This window comes from Poecile atricapillus, chromosome 2 (assembly GCF_030490865.1).
Source record: "Poecile atricapillus isolate bPoeAtr1 chromosome 2, bPoeAtr1.hap1, whole genome shotgun sequence".
NCBI classification, from domain to species: domain Eukaryota; kingdom Metazoa; phylum Chordata; class Aves; order Passeriformes; family Paridae; genus Poecile; species Poecile atricapillus.
This window is the reverse complement of record NC_081250.1, coordinates 25,720,758-25,730,868: the sequence shown is the minus strand read 5'-3', so window position 1 is coordinate 25,730,868 and position 10,111 is coordinate 25,720,758.

Below are 10,111 nucleotides of genomic sequence, written 5' to 3'. Positions count from 1 at the left end.
TGCCTGGTCCTGCCTGGAAGCGGCAGTGCCGGGCGCTCAGGCTGGGCTGCGGAGCTCCGCTGCGCTCCGGCCCCTCATTTCCCTCACTTGAGCCGGTCTGGAGCCGCTGCTCTTCCAAAATACCATTAGGCAACTGCAAGGGATGTTGCTAGGATACCGAGCCCTCTGCAATCGCTTCTTATCTGCCTGTGCTAACGCTGCCTACCTTTCCAACAGCTCTTGACGTTTATCTGCCGGTGATTTCCTTAGGAAAAAAACATATTAAATAAGAGGAATTGTAGATTTGGAAGGTATTTTTCATTATAGTGTAAATATATGGTAACATTTTCATTATCGTGTAATTGAAAAATAGCATTTTGCAAGCACTGGATGGGTAATGGAGCTCTGCAGTTAACAGAGAATTTGTGTGGCGATTTGTTTTGGGTTTGTGTGTGCGTGTGTGTGTGTTGTTTTTTTAAGTACTGGGTGCAGGTACATTCAGAGAACAACTGGTCCGTGCTGAGGGCCACTAGTGTTTCTGTAAATAGATGTCACTGCACACACTGTTCTTGATTTTCCCTCTCTCTCCTCCATCTTTCCTCCAGCCTGTCTATGGGTTCAGTCCAAACTATAGGTTTCCCTCATCACAGCTGTAGATCTGTGTATTTTCCTTCTGTCTCCCCTTACTCCAAAACAAATATAACCTCAGGGGTGTGCCCTTCCATGTCTATTTTTCATGTCTGTTTTTTTAATTTTCATGTATATTTTTACTTCTTTTTCTCTGACTGGTGGGTTACACAGAACCATTTAGTTTGGAAAAGACCTCCAATACTACCTTGTCAACTAAGTGCTACATCCAGTCATTTCTTGAACACCTCCAGGGATACTGGCTCCATACCTCCCTGGGCAGTCCATTCCAATGTTTAACAACCCCTTCCACGAAGAAGTTTTTCCTGATGTCCAATGTGAACATCCCCATGTGCAGCTTGAGGCCACTTCCTCTTGTCCTGACACTGGTTTGCCTGGGAGAAGAGCACAGCCCTCCCCTGGCTTCAGCTTCCTTTCAGGCAGCCATACAGAGTCATAAGGTCACCCCTGAGCTTTTTTTTCTCCAGGCTAAACACCCCCAGCTCTCTCTGCTGCTCCTCATATGACTTACTCTCCAGACTTCATCAGCTCCTTTGCTCTTTTCTGGAATGCTCCAGCACCTCAATGTCTTTCCGGAAGTAAGGGACCCACAGCTGGACCCAGCACTTGAAGCGTGGCCTTGAGTCATTCAGGAGATGCTGAATGTACCAGTTTAGGAAGCTCCCATATCTCATGTTACTCCAGGTCATAATTTTTCATTCCTGCCCCATCCAACTCTGCTACTTTACCCTTTTAAATAAAAATTACAATAGTAATTTTTAGTATATAGCATTAAGTATCTTCTTGAACTAGTTTCATTAGAAGAAAGGGAAAGCTTCTTACAGGGCAGATGTTAAGAAAATCTACAATAAACAATAACAAAGACAATGGAAATTGCAAAGGCTACAAAACAAACATCAAAAAAAGAGTGTCTATTTTCTTGTTTCCCTTTTTTTCACCCCCACCAAATTTGGGTAGAATTACTGCTCATCCCATGTCCGATGCATGCTTTAAATTTTCAAAACAGATTAAGTTTTCAAATTGTTTTGCATTACAGATAATGCACCATGTCTGAATTGAATACAAGACTTCCATTTTGCCTGATGAATGTTAAAGCCTGGTCTTGCATCTCAGGAGTTCTTCTGTCAAGGACTGTGGCCCATGTATATTACACACCCATAAATTTATGTGTGAAGTGCTACACTTTTTTCATACTGACATGTTCATTGAGCTGTTTCACTCTGTTAGGCTAGTTTGAAAAGGAAATTTCAGAGAGAAGGTATAATATGCTGTAACTTAACAAAAGCCACATCTTGCCTATTAATATTAGTACAAAAAGTTTTCTTTAACAAATGTGAATGGTTTGGTCATGTAATGGTGTTTAATATTTTATGAACATATTTACATACCACACATACAAGCAGGTCTTTTTGGTTTGTTTTTTTTTCCACTCCGGGAGAAGAGATGAGCAGTCTCTCTTACAGCTCTCCAGCAGCAGTCTCTCACAGGTCAGGGTAAGGAAACAGGCCCCTCCAAGGGACTGCCTTCCATGTGTAATGGTAGCAAACACTTCCACAGCTTCTGTGCAGCACTGCTTTGCTCAATACACTGCTTCTGGATAGATGGTTGAGGGAAAAGCCATTCTCTTGTTATGAGGCAGAAGGGGGAGCAGTCTGGTGCTCTGTCTCGTTTCCACTACGTGCAGATCTACTTGACCACAGTCTCTTTCTATATAAATGTGACACTACCATGGGAAGTTCTCCTCAGGTGCTAAGAGAGTCCAGCAGCGTTGGGGGACACATTCGTATCACAGCAATATGGCAAGGAGATTCACACCACTTACCTTCTGGCACGTGTCTGGGAACAAATGAAAGAGAAATTAAATTCCTAGTATTTTAATTTAAAAAGGAATCAATCACTTTGATCTTCATATCGGTAAATACAAAGAATGAGATCTTCCCCGACCTAGGAGGGCCAGCCATATTCAACATAAAGACTGTTTCAAGCAGGGCAAAAGCAGAGTGGCAGGCCCTTAATCCCTCTGCTCATTGCTAGGGAGGTCTCTGTGAGATAACTCTCTGGGCATTTCAATGCTTACACCCTCTGGAGAGCACTGTGGGGTACTGACCTTCCATAAAAGCCCACTCAGAGACCAGCTACTGCTCTCAACTCCCCCCATTTCCATGCACAGGAGTCTGGAAACACAGGTTTCTAGATAGGAAAGCTCACCCAAAGTTAAGGCAGAAGGCAAAATGCAATAGCTGCTGTGAGGCTCTGCAACTTGGCAAGTCACTGACTACAGACATATCATTTAGATATGTAATTGGTATCTAATAAATATCTGTGGTGATACTGATTGCCCTCTGTAGATAGCTTTCTACAGGCTAATTGCTGTTAAGGAATGGTGTTTTCTTCACATTTTGTTTAATTTTGAATGATCCTATATTGAGTCCATTTATGCCATTGCTCTTACAGGTCATTAGCAAGACCATGAAAATATATATTATATAAGTAATTTCCATTTATTTTGACTGAAAACTACTTTTGTGTTTTCTTTTCATTCCTATTTGATCAAACAGCAGATTAAATTTGATGCCTTACTTGTTTAATATTATTTTAAAAAGATCTCACTAACCTGACTATTCAGATTTAGAAAGGCCATTATTCTCTAAAAAAATCCTATTATACATTCTGTGCCCATTTATGAACCCACAAATTGTAGTTGTAGGCTTACTGGACCAGATCAAGTTTGAGAATTACACATACCAACCCTAATTCCTAGAACAGAACAAAGGCCTTTAGAAAAGTAAATGGAGTCTCAACTTACCACCGCACCTTTGCCGACTTCACTTGGGGCAGGACGCACTAATTTGGTGCTGGGGTGTCCTGAAACAGTCAGAACCATATATGGAGCTGTAAAAGTAAAATATTTACTGTGGCAAGATTACTGGGTGAGATAAAGTGTATTTTAATATAATAAAGAAGAGTGTATCACCCCACCTTCCTTTTACCAGTAAGAACACCAGCTGGCTGAAAGTCTGACATCCTGTTATGATACGGAACTTTACTTACTGTGTTTCTTGCACAAACAATAGTGGAACAGCCAGCAGTGAAATAATACACATTACTGATCAATGAAGTTAGAAGTACTGTCTTCATTTAAACAACTGTACAATCTTTACGCTGCTGTTCCTGCTAACCAGATCTCCTTGCAAGAAATATTTGACTTAAAGCCAATGTGAACTTCCAGATTAGTATTCAGCATAGATTAGTATTCACTATGTCCCAAAAACTCAGGCTGTACGTTTCAAGTGGCAGAATAAGGAATTAATCACTGAATCTTGATAAAAAGGTGAAACTCAAAAGAATAATTCTAAAAAATTTGAAGCAAAGGGAATTCTTTCATTATTAAAAAAATAAATAAATAAATAAATAAATAAATTAAATATCTTTTTATTTTCATTGCAAATACCAGACAAGATATAGTGGACTCTCTTTCTGGAGACTCTGCAAGAAAAGCACTTGTCACAATGTTTCTATCCTGCTTACAGACCCAAGCCCACTTCAATACTCTGTGGGCTACAGCTGTGTTTCCATAGGTGAAACAGTGCCAGGGACTATCTTTGACAAAGATATTTCACATTTTTTCAGTTCAAAGTAAATTGAAAGCTGTGTTGTTGCCCATCAGAATGAGATTTTCACGTAATGAAACTGAGAAAATGACACTCATCTTCAGTGCTGTGGAACATGATAGGCAGGCATAAAGGAGCACTGACTGGTCATGAAGTCTGCTGGGATTCTCCTGGATAGACCCAAACCTCTGCCATGTCCATATTACTCTTTAGAAATAACTCTTGGTAAGTGTTACTTTATTACCTTTCCCAGAGATTTTCTCAAGGGGATGCTGCCTGGCAGAGACATAAGTCACACCAATGAGTGTGTTAATAATTAGCCTCCCATACTGTATTTGCTGGCTCTGAATTTTTATTTGTAGAAATAGGCTCATAAACCTTTAAGCACTTAAGAAAAATGTGTGTCTCCCTTTATTATTGTTGCTGATATATTTCTGTATAGATAAGTGTGTTTCCATTTATTTTACACAGGCACATAACTTAAAAGTTAGCCAGGACAAGTGCAGATGTTTTATCTTTCTAGTCCTACAATAGAAATAAAATAATACATTCTCTGATAATAAAAGCTCTAATAGAGTTTAAAAGAGATAAATTTCAGAACAGATTGAGGAGTAGCCAACTCTTGCAGGTAGATCCTTTCATTCACCCATCTGGTACCTGGCAAAAGCAAAGAGATTCTGAGGGTTACTGTCAACTAAAACAAGATTCAAAGTAATGCTGTTATAAAGGATAATTCTTATATAATTGTATTTCTATGAGAATTGCCAGATGATTTTGGTTGGCCCAGGTTCTTTCCTTTGGGAAAAAAAGCTTAATAAAAATGTTGGCATTAATACTAAAAAACATTCTTATCTGGCATCCACAATAAGAGCTGAGATATTGTTCAGTAAGAATTATAATGCAGAACTAACTTTTCTTTGCAGTCATTCATTATTTAATTATTTTAATCCTTTTGCATGGATACTGCATTTGAGTTCCTTTAGAATTGGTTTTCTTTGGTTTTGAATCAGAAAGACTTAATATGTAAAAAGACAAAGCTACTTTTATAAAGTCTTGTTAGTTCCTAGGTAGGGAAGAAATGGGAGGATTTTGCTGTTTACATGATAGCAGCAACAGCAACAAAAGTTTACTTCTGTACAGAATTCAGAATCAATTCCTAGTAAAAAGTGAGAGCAAGTATCTATAATAACTATATAACCTTTGACAAGTTCAGTGCTGGTGATTTAATACAATTAATAAGACAAACTGTGAACTCTATTTTAGTGTGTGCTTCTGTGAGAAAACAGGGGGAAATTGCTTTCACTATTAAATTTTTTTCTTTTACAGAAATAATTTTCTTAGTGTGTATGGTAATGCAGATGTTTATTTTCCACACTGCGAAGGTTACATTAGCCAGTCTAATTATTTCACTGCAGACCTTTGTATTTGTTCTACACCTCTATTTCTGGTAACAGTATTAGCAGGATGATGGCTTCTCATTTTGAGGTAATAGCTCTACCTAGTGATGAGAAAGAGCTCCTACAGTCATAGATTTTAGAATAGTCCCTCAATCTTTTAAAAGACCATCTAACTTGCTTAAAAAAAATTCTTGTGCAGTGTCCAATAACTGATATCATTCTTCTTATTTTATTCTTAACTGTACTTAGGAGAACATAATTGTGCCTTTTTAGCACATTTTACTGAGCCCTTTATTTTTGTCTTCCAGAAACAAATCACATTAAACACACTTTAAATGGCTAAAGTAGCACAATGGAGGGTATCAAAATAAGTTTTTATTAAAATTATGCGCATTGACTCCAGCTGAAAAAATATACATCAGTGTATTTTAAAACTCAATTATATATGTTCAAGTATGAATTCAGATGTTACAGTTTTATAACAGCTAACCCTCTCTCTTACAGCAGAATTTAGTGGTATTCTAGGTGAAAAGAAATCTTGTTTGTATTAAACAAAACATCTATTGAACAGGGCAAAATTTCACAATGGGCAAATTACAATGAAAAAGTGAACTGAAGATTGTAATTTGCAGTTAATCCTGCTGTATTGACTACAAGAGTTAGTTTAAATGCTAATTCAGCTGACACCTAATCTTTACTACTATATGAACCAGAATTTAAATTAGTTCTACCATTATGGTTCTAAGAATTCTAGAGAATGATGAATGATGCTGGTTTATGTTGCAGAGTCAATATCAGACAGCTAATTTTTCTTTCTTATTCATATATATATATGTATGTATGTATGTATGTATGTATGTATAAAGTGCTTTGGCTTTGAGGTTTGTTCCTGTCTCCCCCTCACCAAGAAGAGAATAAATTACACTGGATTCCTTCTCATTAGCCAAGACCACTATTGAGTTAAGGTCAGCAATGTTTCATTCCTCTGTGGTCCTGGCCTGGACAATAGAGCCATTGGTGTGCCATATGCCATGCCTGCCATGTGCACTCTGTGGCCAACAGCTCTTTCAACAACCCTTTCTTGTCTGTGCTAAGAAACATGGGGGATGATGGAAGGGCTGGGATGTTGAAAAAAGGATGCAGCAGTGGTGAAAAATGCTTAGTCTTTTGTATGGCAAATAACAAATCACCTTACTTTGTGTTCTCCCTTGCTGCTGCACTAGGCATGCCTTCCTAGTACTTTACCGAAGTCCTGAATGCCTGGGCTCTGGAGAAAATTTTCTTTCAACACTCAGCAGTGCTGTGACCTCTAAGTCCGAGGTCAGAGCAAGTCTTATTTGTTTTGAAGCTTAACATAATTAAGCAGGAAAAAAGAAAAAGGATTAAATAAGAGACACTATAGCAATAGGAACTCCCAGTGGGAGAGAAGGCTACTTTTTATACTATGAGAAGAAAGATTTTGTGTGGAGGAGAGACAAGTAGACTGTATGTCCTTTCAATGTCTTCGAAAGGAAAAGAACAAGAAAAAAAAGGAAAAATAAATAAATTCAAAATTATATGAACAAAGAGCTCTGTCAGGTCGATAAGTTATTTAAAAGCTGCAAGCTTGCTGGCATGTAATATAGTCCCTCTGGGTAAAAGCCAGAGTAAATAATAAAAATGGGAGCCTACCTTACTTTAAGCTATGAGTCTTCAAACAGCTTTTGAATTTGATAGTTTCTCTTTCTCTGTTCAGGAATTAAAGTATGGTTCTGCCGGAGATTTTGAGTGCAAGCATTCAGATTTAAGAGCACATAGTGTTACTATCTCTTGGGAAGGAAAACCAATATAAGCAAAGGCCTTTGCTCTCTGCATGTGCATATCCTTGACATACAAACACGCATGTCAGATGTCAGATGTGTTAGCAGAACACCTGTCACTACTATTGCCAGGTGAATGTAAGCAAATCCAATAAGCCTCTATATTAAAAAGACAGCCAGGTATGAGATACACTGTTTATGTCAACCCTTGTGACTGGGGAGGAAGAACTGATTTCCACCTTTCCCTGAGCCCTGCCCACCACTGATCTCTCTCAGTGTTACGGGCTGCCAATGCCACCATGGTATACGGATCTTTCTGTGTAGCTCCATTAGGAGGAACAGCCTTCTGCTTTCAAGCTAAGTCCCTGTCCTAGAAAACATTCAGTCACTGAATGCTGAGAAAAGGATTGTTTGAGGTATCTGTAAGCTTGGAATTGCCTATTCCCACACCTCCATTACTACACAAGTAAAGAGAGAGAAAAGACAAGTCTTGCTATTACAATTCAGGATGTGTTCAAGGCCAGATCAAGAGCAGTTGGTTCAAGTAGTTGGTCACAGCTAAAAATGGATACCGGTTGCAAAGGGATTTCTGAAAGTGTAGACAAGATACATCCTTCTCCTTCCCACAGACAAAATCTTGAATTTTTCAAAACCAGAAATTTTCAGAATGTTTCAGCATTATCTTTATTATCCTTCAAATTGTTGGTGATGAAGCACTTTAAACAGTCCATGACTAAGTAGGTGGCCTGGTGGGGTGCAGAATACCTCTTCTCTAGTAATTTCTGTGCAAAGGGCTAGTGTTAGGCTGTGCTGAGACACACAAATAGAATTTCTGGTGTTTTACAGTTCTGCCCATTTAAATGACCTAGTCAGTGAATCCACTTGTGGCAACTTTCGCCATCAGCAAAGTGTGTTGAATTCCTGCCTGAGAAACTCCAGAGAATGTGCATTGGATGCTGGCAGAAAAGGGAAAGTCTTTCTCTAATACTGGAGTCTTGCTGTTGTTTTCCACTTCAGATCTTGTTTTCTTGCATAGCTCCAGTGAGAGCAAGAGATGGGTCTAGAGAGCTGGGGGAGCCACTATTACAAAACCAGCTGGAATGTGCTCTCTCATGCAAAAAGCCCTCTTATGAGGGCTATCTTCAGGAGACTATGCCCTGTAAAACCCCCTGTACCACAGGCTGTTAATTTGTTAGTCATTGCTGTGAAAGCAAAAGACCTTCACTATCTGCCTCTGTTAATCACAGCCTCCACTTCTCCAACTCTGTTCTCTCTCCTGTCCAAACATATTTCATTTATCTCACAGAATTTAGATATTTCCAGTTTTCCAAGCATGCTGGTGGCACCCCATTCAACAGATGCACCAAAGGTACTCATCTTTAATGGGACAAAATGAGGAACACAGACTTCATTTATGAGCAGTGCTCAACTGAGAGCTGAGCTGACAGTGCCCAGTTCAGCGTGAGTCACGAGGCTGCAGTGGTTCATTCTACATTGTATTCACTTACCTGTTAGCTTTTGTTAACTGTTAACTTTGACCCTTTATTTATTCATTTATCTCTTGCCTCCAGAGAAACCTCTTAGCCTTTCATCTCAGCTGATTAGCAACAAAACTAATGCAACCACTTCCTAATTAATTAATCAGGAACTTTCCTACAGGGTTTTCCAGCCATTATTAAATGGTTTTATTCTGTGGCCAAGCAGTAATTCTCAGGTACGTGTCACAAAGCAGAAAGTCTCCTAGCTACTAATGGCACCCAATATTTACATGCAAACCTGTTCTTTCAGCCCAGCTAGAGGGATTGGAAATTTCTTCCAACAAAAATGTGAGGGAAAATCAACTTTAGAGGATTCATGTGGAGAAGACAATGATTTGGAGAAACTATTACACACGATGTCTGCAGGAATGAGAAAACTGAGAGGGAAGATATGACTTGAGAAGAACACAGGTGAGAGACTGAGGTGTAATTGCATCTAGTGCTGTCTGCAGATATGCTGAAAGAAAAGACTGGATATTGAAGAATGAGACTAAATATACACAGGCTATAATGGGGTACTTGACTATAGTAAAGGTCAGGGACATATCAGCTTTTTCTTGCACTTTCGTAACTACCAAACACTAACATTGCCAATACTATAAAACAGATTGTGTGTAGTATTTCTGCCAATAGTCCCATATATAACACCATCAACTTCATTAAAATTGGGCATTAAACATGCAAGACACAGTTAAACACAGCAGTTATCCCCAGTTTTTAGAAGTGATAGAAAAGGGTAGGATAAATTACCCAGTGCACCCCCTAAGGAAGACTTGCACCTTAATGAAGACTTGGGAGGTTTTGCTGTACCCTGGCTGAGCCTATCCAGCCTTACCAAGCCACTTTCTGCAAGTTGGTTCTCAGTCTCCCTGCTTCAGTTTCTCCATTGAAAGATTTTGATTTTACCAAATAGTTTGTGACAATCATAAGGCACTGTATGAGATCTAGTTATGAAACAGGAATTCAGTAATTAGGAACCACCAATTAAAGTGCCCAGAAACAATTTGAGCCTAAGCAGACCCATCAAAAAATCTCTTCTGCATGGAGAAAAGTAAGGATGTAAAGAAAAAAAGCTTCTGAGAAACCCCAAAAACAACATAAGCTAGTACAAGGCTTGTCTACTATTTCTCGTAGCTTTC